This window comes from Canis lupus, chromosome 24, assembly GCF_011100685.1.
Source record: "Canis lupus familiaris isolate Mischka breed German Shepherd chromosome 24, alternate assembly UU_Cfam_GSD_1.0, whole genome shotgun sequence".
Taxonomy (NCBI): domain Eukaryota; kingdom Metazoa; phylum Chordata; class Mammalia; order Carnivora; family Canidae; genus Canis; species Canis lupus.
In genome coordinates, this window is record NC_049245.1 from 15,725,522 (window position 1) to 15,740,935 (window position 15,414).

The 15,414-nt window shown below is 41.9% G+C and overlaps 1 long non-coding RNA gene across 1 annotated transcript; it reads left to right on the forward strand.

Annotated features, from left to right (window-relative positions):
- The first annotated feature begins 316 nt into the window (after positions 1–316).
- On the forward strand, positions 317–13,359 carry LOC111092142. The gene is made up of 3 exons (XR_005377635.1): positions 317–736; positions 1,157–1,365; positions 13,079–13,359. It is a non-coding gene; the product is annotated as an uncharacterized LOC111092142 (long non-coding RNA).
- The last annotated feature ends 2,055 nt before the right edge of the window (positions 13,360–15,414 follow it).

The following is a 15,414-nucleotide window of genomic DNA, read 5'->3' on the forward strand; positions in this document are numbered from 1 at the left end:
AAAATAGTCACAATAGCAGGGCATATATATTTAGCAAGCACCACGCAGTGTGTATGTCTTCGATATCACTTAATCTTCACAGCAATCCAATGAAGTAGATACTGTTTCATTCCATTCTAAGAGACAAAGAAATATAAGGAAAGAGGCAGTGGTGTGCTGGGAAACATTAACCACTGACTCTCCAGGCAGAAAGGGCCCCAGTGTGTCACTTTCACCACTAAATGTTGGCTAAACCTGCATTATGTCACAAAAGATTTTAAACTACCAATGTGATGTCAGTGAATGCAGGGTTGGAAAGAAGTCTGCACAACTGGGTTTCTCAAGTTGGCTCCTGCACACTTCTCTAGACAGAGAAGTTAAGTTACCCCCTCAAAGTCACAGGGCAAGTACATGGTAGAGCAGAATTTGGAAGAGGGCAGACTGGCTCTCAAATCATTACCCTTAACCACCACAAAGCATAGCCAGAATCAACCAGAAGGGCCCCCTCTGATTAGCAGGTTGCTTGGAATTTTTATCTTAATTAATTAGGTAATTTCACAGATAGTCACAATGGTATTTGTTGGCAAAGATGAAATAACATGTCTTGATCATTTTTGCCTTCCCTATACCTAAGAAAGTACCTGCATGCTTTGGGTATTCCCAGCTGTTAGTGAAATTTTCCTGACTAGAATAGAAGGAACATGGGTTAATCTTCTGTGAATTCCTCAGAACTGGGAGTCAGTATCCTGGAGATGAGGTAAGTGGGAGTAGGGACCAGGGAGAGAGTGAAAATTGGCAGAGTGGGGTGAGGTCTATGGAATAGGGGTCCCTTAGGACAGACATCCCCTGTCTGTCTTCTTCCCGAGGCTGGTCCTGGATCTTGTTCTCAGAACTCTTTTTTTTTTTTTAAGATTTTATTTATTTATTCATGAGAGACCCAGGGAGAGAGGCAGAGACACAGGCATGGGAGAAGCAGGCTCCCTGCAGGGGGCCTGATGTGGGACTCGATCCTGGGACTCCAGAGTTACATCCTGGGCTGAAGGCAGGCGCTAAATTGCTGAGCCACCCGGGTGCCCCTCAGAACTCTTAAGTGGAATATTGTTGGAGACACCCCACTAACTGAAAACTTGTTTCCCTTCTTTGGTGCATCAGTGAGTCACTCTGGTTTGGCTTTCAGGTGAAAAGTGGAGGCAGGAGATGCAGGGCATCCTTTGCAGATCAGTGTGCACAGCTGTCTGGTATAACACCAAAATGCAGGATGTCTCACTGTTTTGCAACAAGATCAAGGTTTGGTGTGCAGTTTCATTGCCTTCAAAATGAAAACTGGAAGACTCTGCCATGAGACATCAATTTGAGTGACCTGAGAGATGGAGAAGGACAGTTGAGGTGCTACTGTTGTATGCTGATATGAAAACTAATTAAGGCATAAACTGGCTGGGTGAAAAATCTCTGGTTAAAACAAGCATGCATTTGGGCTATACACAGCATGCTTACATACATGACCTTATTTGACCCTCACCAAAACCTAAGTGGACAGTTTTTCTAAAATTTAGTATTGAAGTATAGTATCCATACAAAGTTATATTGATTTTAAATATACAACATAGTGATTTGACAGTCTGTATAGTACTCACTGCCCACCATGATAATTCTGTCACCATCTCTCACCATATAATATTATTGCAGCACATTGAGTATATTGCTTATGCTTTGCTTTTCACCTCCATGTTTTACTTCTAACTGGAAACTTGTACCTCTTAACCTTCTTTACCTATTTCATCCTAAGTGACAGTTTTTAATCCCCATTTGTCAAAGGAAAAACTCTTCCCTAAGTATATCCTCTGGCCAGGAAGCTCCCAGCCTGCTCGGACAGTTTTCTTATAAAGATTTTAACGAAGGGAATGCATACAGATATATAGGAAGGATGAAGGAACAGAGCTGGGTGAGCCATCCATGGGGTAACAACAGTGGGGTGCCTTTGCCACTCTCACATCTACAGCAAAATGGAGGAGGAATTATGATTGCAATCCCATAAGAACCGCAGCCTTAGAAGGAAGGCCACCTGACTGGAGTCATAGCCATTCCTGAGGAGCATAGCCACCACAAAAACCAAAGAAAGAACACAGAGACTAAATACCCCAACCTTTCTCTGGCATCAGCTGGTAGCTAGGTGGTAGAGGGGGTGGTCCAGCTTCCTGGACACAGAGCCAGGCAAGCAAGGGCAGAGGATGCATCTGAGGAGATACATAGAGAAAAACCAACACATCAAGTGGCTCCCAAGCTCACAGGTTAAATTTCTGCTGACAGGGCCTGAGAGAACCCGGGCCTCCCAGCATAGAAGAGACCCATCTCTGTGGCCTTGAATGAGCCACATCAGTTGCCTGGGCCTTGTTTTCCTCACCCTAAAATGGGACAGTTGACACAATCCTAAGACAACTGTCACTCAAATACTTAAAATTCTTAGCCTTAGTATCATAGTGTGATGCTGCTCACACTGTGCCTTGCTGCATGAAACTGGACTTGATTTCTTTCCTGTCTTCTTCTCCCTCTTTGAATATGAAATGCTTGGGGCATATTAACATGAAACAACAAAAACAGCACCACAGTGTGAAAGCTCTAAGTCACCATTCGGAACATGGAGAGTTCCTAGTTGCTCAGAGTCCCAGCAGGAGCTATTGCATGGCTGCGGATTCCACCATGGGCAGCACAGCCTTGGCCCCAGTGTTCAATGCAGAGCTTAGGGGCTTCCAAAGGGTTGACAGGGGTGACAATTCACACAGTTCTAGTGGGCAGATGGTGGAAGGATCCAAATGTATAAATACAGACATCTGTGTATACACATGCACACATACACACACACCACCACCACACACTAAATCTGCACAACATTTCTGGACACATTCCTTTAGAGTGTTCAGTGTGTGCCATGTTGTGATTCATAAATACTACACAACATACAGGGGCAGCAAGGAAGCTTTTGAGATGTGCCAGAAGCTCTTTAAGTTGTCTTCATTTACCCACTAGGCAACCTATTCCCAGTGAACAAATTCAGGGAGGTGGAAAAATGTGAGTAAAACTTTTACATGCAGGGGAAGTTCAGTCTATTTATATTCTAAAATGGTATTATTCATTATTGAGAATTCATGTAAGTGATAAAAATGATGACCCCATATCTGGAATGTGGCCAGATACCCAGCCTTCTGGCATTAATCTTTAGCCATTCAGGACAATTGATATTTTTATGATCATTTTAGTTACCCTAAGAGTAACTTAGGGTAACTAAGTTACTCTAAGTAACATTTGACAGATGTCCAATGGACCAAAACATGTCTGCATGCAGATTACCTGCTTCTCTGAGTATTCTGGCTTGTTAAGCCCAACTAGAGCCCTTTGGCCGAGCAGAGGTCACCTGCAGGCAGTTTCCAAACACACAGATGGCCTCCTGTATGTGTCTCTCCCTGAGGTTGGTCTCTGGTATCAGGATTGTGCTTGACCCATGTGCCAAGGCATTAATGCCCCAGGAGCAACCCTTACCTTAAGAGGGATGGGAGTGGAAAAAGAAGTATCCTAGGTTCTTTGCCCCCAACTAGGAAAATTCTGAGGCATGCTCCACATGGTGTCTCAGAAGGTCCAAGGTGAAATTAACCCTCAGTTGCTCATAAGGATAACCACTCATCAGCTCACCCTTTTTTGGCTTTCCTTCCCTTTCTCACCTCACTTCCCCACTGTGCTTTCAGGAATTACTTCCCAATTAACTGCCGGCATCTAAATCCCTGCTCGAGGCCTGCTTTTGAAGAAGCCAAACTAATATCATGCCTTTGTACAAATTAGAAAAAGATATACCATTCTCCAGGCTGATCCACAGCATGTTGGGCAGAGCGTAGGCTAGGTTCCAAGGCCCCATACCCTTCCTGGTACCTGTTGTGCAGTGAACAACAACCACTGCATGCAAGTGCTCTGGTCCCACAGATCTCACGGGGTTACTGTAAGAATTCAATAAGATAATGCATGTGAACATGTTTGACACATAGTAGGTGTGTTACATGGAGTAGTTTCCTTCCTCTACTTTTGAAATTTTCATACTGGTTTTCTCAATATTCCTTTATTACTTTTTAGCTTTCTCTTCATCCCTGCCATTTATTTTATTTATTTATTTATTTATTTATTTATTTATTTATTTATTTATTCATTCATTCATTCACTCACTCATTCATTTATTTTTTCTCATCCCTGCCATTTAGATACCACAGCAAATGTCTCCCTACTTTTTGGGTGAGTTTGTTTTAAAAGATTACATGATTCAAATCAGGAAAGAAACAAGAGAGTCTTCAGGGCTTAGCTTTCTCTTTCGACATTCAAGCACTGTAGGGTGAGAAGTTCTAGCAGCTGGGTTGAAGGTGGTGTGGGAAGGGAGTTCAAACGTCTGCTAGAAATGGTGAAGAACAAGCTGCTGAGAGAGAATGTTGCCCTGAGCCCAAAGCAGTTCCTTCAAGTTTGCCCCAAGAGCCCAGCCTTCCCTGTAATGCAGGCAGGAGAGATCATCCTGGGACACGCAGCTTTGCCTACTCTGGGCTACAAGCTCGCCTACTTTACCTGAACTGATTCATTAATTCAGTGAAACAAATGGTTTGACTAATATTTTTTTTCCCTGAATCAACCACTTATTTGGGCATCTCACAAACACAGGCTTTCTGTGCAATAGGATCAGGTAATGTCAGCTCGGCCCTGACAGACACACACAGACTGGGCAAAAGCATGTTTGGGGAGTAATGAGAAGAAAGTAATTTAAAGTTTATTACAAAAAAAAAATAATAAAGTTTATTACTGTTTTTTTTTTGGGGGGGGGGCAATTAAGCACTTATTATTTGAGCTTTGGAAGGGAATTCTTTACTTGCCCCAGAAGTAGACATCATCATCCTGAAATGTATGGCAATTTGCATTATTTGTTTAAAACTTGGAAAGACCTGAATGCCTAGTAATAGGATGACGAAGCCAAGGTTCACTGTTTATCTAATTGTTTCAAAAGTGTGTGGTCAAAAGGCATATCTGCTTGGGCTCTGTCTCCACCAGGATGGCCTACCATGGATTCTAAAATGCAAAAGGGCAGTTGCTGGCTAGGATTATCAGCTGGGTACCACCATCTGTGCAGAAGAGAAGCTGAAAGTGTCCTCCCCTGTGGTGCAGCAGAGCCCCAAGGGCAGCATTGCTGAGCTCCAGCAGAGCTGGAGCTTGTGAGACTGACCAGCGCTCTTCTGAGGATGGATGATTGATGTGCTGGAGCTCAGAGGTCCAGGAGTGAATGAGTCAGCAGCGGGGAGCAGGAGCAAATGAAACAGGGGTTTTCTCTTGAATTCTTGCTTATTTTGGGACAGTATGATGCTCTTCTCAGAGGGAGCAAATAAAGTGTTAGTGGTGGGAGTTGGGCTTATGTAACTCATTTCTAAAACAAGTGGGCGACGTCACTGAAGGAATCAACACCTTCATTAAAGATGTTAAACAGAATTGATGTAAACACATCTGGCCTTCTTTCAATGTAGGCTGATACTATCCTTAGTTCTACCACTAATTAGCTATGTGAATTTACCCAAGCATTCTGGGCCTCAGTTTCCTCAAATATAAAATGTTGGGATTGTCCTTGGCAATGTCCCAGGTATTTTCTAGATCTGACATCCTTTGATTCTAAATGAAAAATAATTAAAGCAATCTTAGTAATAACTGTGATGACAATTGTATATGATATTCATAAAAGGCCTTCTGTGTGTCAGGCACTGTGCTAGAGGCTTTAAAAATATTATCAAAACAGGGGATCCCTGGGTAGCTCAGTGGTTTGGCGCCTGCCTTTCGCCCAGGGTGTGATCCTGGAGACCCGGGATTGAGTCCCATGTCAGGCTCCGGCATGGAGCCTGCTTCTCCCTCTGCCTGTGTCTCTGCCTCTCTCTATATATATGTCTATGATGAATAAATAAAATCTTTACAAAAATATTATCAAAACATAGAATCTCCTCATTACCTATAAACAACTTTAGGAGGCAGAGAACGACACTATCCTGATTTTGCATTTGGGGAGTCAGCCCAAGAGTGAAAGTCCCGCACAACTAGTATACAGTTGGTTTGGTCAAGGTCTCAGTAGGAAAGAGGGGACATGTTCAAAAGAGTCACTGAGAAAAATTTAATAAAGGTGCTTTTTATGGACATGTGGGCAGAGCTAAAGGAACAGCCAGGGTATGGCCAAGCATTGGAAGTGGCAACAGTGGAGAGTTAAGGGGGCAATGGCAGAAAAGGATGTCACTGGAGCCTGGTGAGGGCAGAAGCAGACAAGAGGGGCCACCTGGCAGGAGCTCTAGCCACCAAGGAGCACAGCCACCACCAGAACTAGAGAGAAGCTTGAAAGAAGGAAGAGGAATAAATATCCCAACCTCTCTGTCTCTTCTTGCCTTCCTACTTCCTGTGAGACCCTCTGGTAGCCTGAACCTAACAAAAGCCAGAAGGTCAAGGGGACTGGCGTACAGCCCCCAGGCATCAGTCTCCTGATGCAAGAGCAGGGTAGAAAAGAAGAGAGAATGGTCCTGGGGACCAAATGGCAAGAAATCAGCAGAGCAGAGCCAGGATGATATCATAGCACTCTCTGAGTCAGAGACCTTGCACCTTCTCACTAGGTCAAGCTGGGTAATAGATGCATGAGAAGCAATATTGTATCTTCTAGACTATATTAGGGCCATTGCAGATTGCAGAGCCCTTAATTCATGTCCAATGCCCAGTGGCCCTGATTGTCAATGTTAATGGCATTACAACTCACAGTAGCCTGACTGCATTTGAGGGTCCTCCCCCTGGAGGCATATCAGTGAGTTACCAAGGTTACAGGAATGAACATATCAGGGTGAAAGGACAGTAATAAGGATAAGTCTTTTCAAAAATAATGTAATAATCTCCAACTTTGAAATCTAAGTTCCCAGAAAGAAACAGGCTCATATATCCACAAACACATGGAAATGTACCTTCTGTGGTCAGCAATGCTATCTATGGAAACTTTCATGCCCCAACACACCGCCTGGCCCACCTCTCTTTCCTTCCCTTCTACCCACCACACAGTGGAGCCTGCAAGCTCACCATCAAAAGCCCGTTTCTATGTAGTTGTCTTTTGCACTGGCTCCTCCCTCTGCCTGCATGACTTCTCTCTTCACTTGATGAAACCAGATTTCTTCTCCAGGAAATGGATCAAAGTTCAGCCCTCCTCTGTGAAGCCTTCCTCACCTCTCTGTTCACTCTCTTATCTACATTTCTTTGCATTAACTTCTACTGCAACACTTATCACTGTGTTGTAAAGATTTGTTTGCTTCTGCACTGGACTGTGAACCGGTGAGGAAGTATGTTAATTAAAAACAACAACAACAAAAAAGCTAGCATTTATTTAGATCTTACTAGACATCAGACATGTGTATGAGTTGAGTTGAGCCCCACAACAATCTTACGAGATAGATGCGATTTTTATTCCCATTTTACAGATGAAGAAACAGAGGCCTAGGAAAAGTAACTTGCCTAAAAAGTCACATAAACTTAGAGATGTTTTTCGAAGTCACGTTAAGTCTTAATTTTTCTCTCAAAAAACTGAAATTGCAACCCACCTATAAAAACAAAGGAAGTGAAAGGAATTTTAATTCTATCAGCAATGTTTGTTTATGTTGACATATACATCATTTATCTTGAGAAAATATGATAAAATGTTAACATATGTTAATTTTGCAATCTTACTCTATGAGTCTCTGTTATACTATTCTCTTGTGTTTTTCTGAGTTAAAAAGAAGCTTCCAAAGTGAGGCAAGCTATTAAAACCCCCCTAAAATTAACACAAAGCAAATGAAAGTTCAGGAAACAAAAGTTACATGAATTTCAAAGAGAGTTGTCATAGAATGTGACAGGATATCTGTATCTGAAGCAGGTCTTGGATCAAATTCTGAGGGTACCAAAAATATGCTTCTAGCTCTTGAAAAAAAAAATCACCGATTAAATCAAAATTCCATTAAAAAAAATCCAAAGTTGTGCAATTGAAAATCATTAAACATGACACAATAGTATTGCTTCACAGCATAAAGGAATAGTAACAACCATCACGCCAAATCACAGATACAGTATGTTGCTGTTAGCTTTACCTAGACCTGAAATCTCTGGGAGGCTACGCTCCTTTGAATCAGATATCACTCCTGTTTGGTAAGTATGTGTGTGTGTGTGTGTGTGTGTGTGTGTGTGTGTGTATGCACACACTCAAGAGTGGGTACATGTCTGATTTAGTAAACAAATATGAGGTGAAAACCGAAGTCGAAATTCTAGATATCGAAAATAAGCAGAGATTTGACCTCAGACTAACAGGAGATTGCAGCATTCCTACCAAGCACGTATGGGACCAGAAGGCTGGCATGAAGGCCCCACAGCACTAGATGTATGTGAAGAATGGAAAGTCTCTCCCTCACCTGGATATTCCGTCAATTGTGGACTTCACACAGAATGAAAAGCAGATTAGCTTCTGGTTTTAGATCAGAGAAGGTATGTATGAGTTGATAAGGGTAAAACAGCCATGGAGAATACTTGTACGCATTCTGAAATTCATTGTATTATATGGATTAGTGGAACAGGGTGAAATTAGACCTGCCAGAAATGTGAGTAGAGGGAAATAAGGAGGTTAACAAGGTGGAATTTTAATAGACTCCTAACAATCTCTTTCTCAGGATTCTTTTCATTCTAGCTCCTCACTGGATCTCCCAACCCACCCCCAACCCTGTCATCCTAAGAGCCAAAGGTTATTGTGTATTTGTAAAAGGCTGCTCAGGCAGTTTTGCTCTCCCACCAATACCCCATTCCCAATGGGAATTGCCACTGAAACTCCTTCCTCACAAGGCCACCAGAGTTCCCTGTACATGTCACTCAATCAACATGAAAGTTTTTGCCAAATGTTCCCTGCCCACTTCTTTCAAAGCTTCCAAAGGGCCACTCTTCACAATTTTGTGAAATTGTGAAATTTGTCTGCATTTCAATTTTCATCTTCCCAAATCCACAACCATTCCATCTATAGCTAATAATGAGGTCCCTGGATGACCCTACAGGGAGATTCAGCCCTCTCAGAAACAATAAAAGCAACTATCTTTTGAAGAAATTTGAGGTTTAACATTTCAAATAAAGCATCGAATCCAGTTGTTAAAGGTCAACCCAAAATTCGGCTCATACTTGCATTATTCCTTAACACTGACTGATACCACATTATGTCTGGGAAGGGCTACACACTGTGGCCCCACCACTCTTTACCTTCCCCCAAAGGTCTTCCTCTTAACCTGAACATCTTTGGGTTTTTCCACCTACAATCCTTTTCATATTCTTCTTCCCCTGTTTGAATCATCCTTTTAGCCCAACAAGCAGGTACTCTGTGTCTATCTGGATTGTGCCTACTTTTTCTTGAAGACTCAGCTGAAACACTCCTGCTGCTATAAAGCCTCCACCCAGCCCCATCCCTTCCTATGAAATCACTGTCATGGCTAACACTTATGACCAATTACTACGTGTTAGGCCCTGTTCAAAGTGTTTTGCATAAATTTCTCATGAAACCTCAAACACATTTTTGGGTAGTACCATTATCTCCACTTGGCAGATGAAGAATCTGAGGCCAGAGAGGTTTAGTAGCTTTCCAAAACCACACAGCCAGCAAGTAACAGAACTAAAGATAAACAGAGACACAGTCTGTCTCTGCTACAGTCAACTGTCTCGGCAGCAGCCCTTCTCACTTTGTTGTGACATTTGGTCTCCCTGTCTTTCCATCTGCCTGTCTTATCTGTCTCCCCTGGATTGTAAGCTCCTTGGGTGAATGACCCATTGATAATTCATTGTTAACACCACAGCCCAGGGATCCTGATAGGTATTTAGAGGAAAGAGGGAAAAGGAGTTCTTCCCATAACCCTGGAACCACTGTCAGACTCTGGGCTCACGTTTTCCAGGATTCTTCATATTTTCCATGGTAGCCTATAACCTAGTTTCCCACTCTTCCTCATTCGTGTTCCATTCCACTGCAAGGAAACATCCTGACCCCAAGCCTGAGAAGGCTGCGTGCGTTATGGTACATAAAAAAAGAAGCCTTACAAATAGCAAGTGTTTTGAAAACCCTTTACTATATTCCCATTTCCCCTACCTACCTCCGCCCAAAAAAAGCTGGAGTTATGAAACACATGCTAAATATTGAGCCATTAAACTTAGGAATATTGAGAGAACTGTTTTCTTAAAAGCTTATTTTTTTCAGCTCTCCTTGTTTTGCCCTGAGTGTTTTTAGCAGTTCAAACAGGTTGGGTTGCCCACAAGGAGCAGGACACAGGTTTTTTCCACTCCGTAGGTTGAGGTATTCATTCCCACTTTAAACCTCTCTAAATTTATGTGCCAGTATTTTCCAAGTAGATGTATTTGTAGGTATGTTCGGGATAGAACTGGACATTCACAGTATTGACGGAGACTGGGAGATGACAGCTGGACAAATTCGAGGTTTCGAGCTTCATCCTCAGCCTGACCTTTGGCAGCAATGGAAATGTTTGCACTTTGCAAAGCTTGTTATTCTCTGTGTGTGAGTGTGAGTGTGTGTGTGTGTGTGTGTGTGTGTGTGAAAAAGAGAGAAAGAGAAGGAGGCTTGGCTTTTGAGAAAATATAATGTTATAATAATTGCCAGAATGGGTCAAGCACAGTTTTGGCTCTGAGAGAGAGATCATGACATATTATTATATTACTTTAGATTTCTCCCTGGGTCTTGGGACACTTCCCCTCTGTTTGTAATTCCCTCCCCTATGTTACCACCACCATCATGACCTAACACGGATCTACCATTTCTTCTAATTATTTTTTTAGTGGGGACAGTGGACCAAGGAACACAGGAATAATGCATGTATGTACTACCACCATTTCCCAGGCCTTTTTGACTGGCCTTTGTCATAGAATGATGGCCTGAAAGAGTTAACTCACCTCCCCTGGATGACTCTGTCCCCAGGTTGTGAATAAGTCATTCTGGCTCATGGGAGGGCCAAGGCTATTATTAACACTCATTTCCAGGAGGAGATGGTGAGGCCTGGAGAGTTGAAGAATGCCCTAGAATATAGATCTTCTGGTGTCTAATTCCTACTGTGACAGTGACTCACTGGGTGATTCTGGTACATCATCTTGATGTTCCAGACTCAGTTTCCTAAAGTCTGAGATAGGATTGCCCTGTTGACTCAAGTCATTGCTTGGGGTAAAGGAGATTACATATAGGAAGAGCATCACAGAGGGATGTTGAAGCTACTAGTCTCATGGCATCATGGGCTTGGGCACCCTTTGTCTTCAGAATGATAAAGGCCATTGTTAGACCATTCCCTAGATGAAGACTTTCTCATAAAGAAAGGTCATGTGACTGCCCTTATGAGACACAGTGAGTCAGAGGAGTTTAAAGCATCCCCTGGACTCCTCACAATCTTTTTAAAGGTATCTACTGACTCACTGAATCCCTTCCTTCTAGAATAAGTTTACAATTTAAAAACACTGTTGAGCATATAACTTGGCCCTTCTCAAAGATGTGAATAGGTAAAGTCATCTCCCAACTGGCCATCTTACCGTTAGGTGTCCCTTTCCTCACAATCAGAATTAAGAAACTGGTCCAGGAAGACTTACATCTCTCTACACTCCCCTCATTCTTGTTCACCATTTCTGTGCAGACCAGCCTGATATCACACAGCTAACAGCTGCATCTCTGTCATAGAACCACCTTTGGGCTGTGAGAACCCCCTTTGCCCTACACACTGCCAAGAGACACACCTACGAATTCATGTCCTACCAAGGGCCACGCTAACCAAGGACTGATGAATGTTGGGCTCTTTTGGGCAGGAAAATACTAAGCTATCTGTTTTGCACCATTTTTCAGAGTTTTTTCATGGACTTAAGTTTCACTCATCTTTGTGGAAAGTACCTTAATAATAACATCCTTAAATACCTGCCTGTTCCCTTCCCCATCTCAACCCCTCCTATCACCTAAGCTCAGTTCCTTCCTTATTCTGTCAGAATAAACTACTTGCTCTCAAATCCTTCCCTTAGGTTCAGTTCTGGGGGAATCCAAACTAATACAGTTATAACACTTGCTGTTTACACACATGCATGTATTTTTTTTTCCTAAGGAATCTATCGTCTTAACTCAGATTCTACAAGGAGACTGTGACTCCTCTCCAATGATTAACAACATATTAACAGATTGTTTTACTCCTTTGAAAATCTCCTTCTCCCTTCTTCCTTGCAGTTCACTCCTCCCACAAGCCTATAGCTACACTCCCTTGCAGTTATAACCAACCTATAGAAAGGAATCTGAAATTTATGCACTTTAATATTTAACTGCTAACAACTAAAGGCAGATAATTCCTTGGCGCATTTTTGTCTTGAAGTAGTATTGAAGCACAAAACAGAAGACATAGGTCCTGTATCTAGAGGGAATCCAAATCCTTCTAAATACCTTAGAGGGGAATTTTAATCAGTCATAAGGGAAAGGCATCAGGTCAGTTGTTGAGCATTCCACTAATAAAACACTGCTGAATGTTTTCGTCTCACAGATGAGGCTCTGACAATTGAATTTATATGTGAACACATAGCCTCATATGCACACCAAAGACAATTATAAACTTTAGAAGCATATGGGACAGACACAATTGCTTTCAGCTGTCTATAAAAGTAAAGGTGTGTACCTTTCTCGAAAAGGTTAGCAGCTAGGCGATGTCATTCAAATATTTTTACTTGCTGACTTATGACCTGTGATTCTTATAGTGGTTATTTGTCCTCAAGTTATTTCTAATGTACTGACCACACACACACACATACACACACACACACGCATGCACACACACCCCCCTTTCAAATCAAATGCACAATGTTCTTTCATATCTAGTATCAACATCAAGGAATCACAACCACAACAGCTGACAGTCTGAGGCTTACTTTCTGCTTTCGAGGAGCTGCCAAAACGTACAAAATGAAACACTGATTCATAGCAGGGCTCTTTGTCAGTTTACCTGATCTGAAATTCAACACTATGGTAACTCCTAAAATTCTCACTTGCCTTAAGGAAAAGGAGGGGAAAGTCATTTTCCGCAGCAGAGGACTACCATCTGTTTGACAAAGCTCAAGTTTGATCTCCACATGTCTACCCTGGGCCAACACACACAGATCAATCCCACCTCTGTGACATGAGGAAGAAACAGAACCTTGCAACTTAGCAAAGAAAAGGTCTGAATGATGTGGCCATTGCAGGGTGAACTCTGTCAGACTGAACTACGAACTTGTGAATAAAATCCAATCACTGTAAATTAGTGGGAGCTGTGTGCATCTATCATTTCTACCACCTGCAAAGGGAAAAATGTCTATACCTAATCATACCTGCTTCCTTTAAGTACAACTGACAGTCAGGAATCCACTGACAAGCTAAGTAGAAGTATGTTGTAAGCTGAATGGGTTAGAACCGCTCATCTGCTCCCTAAGGGCTATGTGGATGGTTAAAAGGATTACATCCATTCTCAGGGGTGCCGCGCTGGGCTTTACAAACATGGGGAATTCACTTGGATATAATTTTAGATTTAAAATAAAGCTTGGTAAAATTCCCCAAGCTAACTAACTAGGATTTTATGCCAACTCAGATGCAGTTCTTACAATTCTATTGAATTAAAAGCTGAAGTAAATTGTGGGACTTGGGATTTCATAAAAATGCAGAACTTTTAAAAAAGTTCATTTCATTTGATTGACATCTTCATTTATTCATAAAATTTCCCTTCTCTCTTTCCTTCCTTCATTCCTCTCTCCTCCCTTCCTCTTCTACTATCTCTACTTTTTATTGGAGCACAAAATGGACAAAGAAAAAGTAGGACAGCTTGACTAATTTTCACACATCAAACACAATTGTAAAACCAGATCCCAGGAGAAGAACAAAAAATTACCAGCACCCCAGGGGACTCCTTGTGTCGCCTTCCAGCCACCACTACTCCTACGAATGGTAAATACTCTCTAGACTTCTAACTCCATAGATTCATTTTGCCAGTTGTTAAGCTCTATATAAATGGAGTTATGCAGATGTCTTCTTGTGTCTGGCTTCTTGTTGCTGCTCAGTGTTTGCAATACCCGTCCGTGGCACTCAGCCATGATATCCAAGTTCTGGTTCCTTTATTCTCATTGCTGAGTAGTATTCCTTTGTACACATATAGCACGATTTATGCATTCTACTTTTAATGGGTATTTGAGTGATTTCCAGTGTTTGACTATTACAAATAATGCTATTTTAAATCTTCTTGAATAAGTCCTTTGATGATCATAAACACCTATTTCTTTAGTGTATATACTCAGGAGTGGAATTGCTGAGTCACATGGGTTGTTCAGTTGAGTAAATATGGCCAGTCCTCCAAAGAGCTTGTACACTGGTGTTTTTCACCTTTACACCTTAGCTGTTCTGGCGTGTGAATACTTTTATTTTTAGTAAGTTTTTGTTTGTCTGTTTTTGAGAATATAGCATGTTCCAAAGCATGTCCTAAGCACTGGGACAGGCACAAAAGGCCAGACCTTGATCTTAGAAATTCGTCCTATAAGAGAGACAGAGAAAGAAAGCAGCATATGCAATTCACAGTGGTTAGAGATATAATAAAGGTACTATCAAACGCAGTGGACTCATCAAAGGGGGCACAACCAGGTCCTCCAAGATGCTGACAAAGGATATATGAGCTGGTGCTAGAAGGATGAGCAGAACCCAGTGGAAAAGATGAATAAACAATAAAAGAAAGAATCAAGGTGTGTTTAGTGACCAGAAGAAGGTTGTGAGAACTGCTTATATTGAGGAATGATGGGGAAAGTGTGCAGGGCAGAAGGACCTGATAGCTACAGTAGGGGGCTGAGAATAATGGTCTTCATGAATTGCAGAGTTTTTTTTTTTTTAAAGAAATAACATAATCAGATTTTTAAAATAAAATACTGGCAACTATACTGAGTCTGCAAGGGCAGAAAATGTTGCTGGTGGCATTTATATCAAACTTGCTATATGGCTAACAGTGAGGTCTCTACTATTAGTGACTGGTTGGGTTCAAATTCTGCCCCCAGCATTTACTGACTGTGATGCTGGGCAATTCACCTTTGGTTTTATCGAGTATATAGCAGTGGTTCCAGCACCTCCTACCTTCTGGAGCAGTTATAAGGGAGATTACACAGGCAAAGGCCTCAGTTGTATCCTGACTAAACATACACACTCTAAAGGTGTTAATTACTGGGTTAAACAAGGAAATAAAAAAAGAAGCAGGCTGATGACTTCTGCCTTTCCTGTGGAACATCACAGGCATTTCACACACAATGTGGAAAAGTAATAAAGTTGACATATGTCAAAACATTCTACGATTCTCATTATGCATGCACATATTCAACAAATAG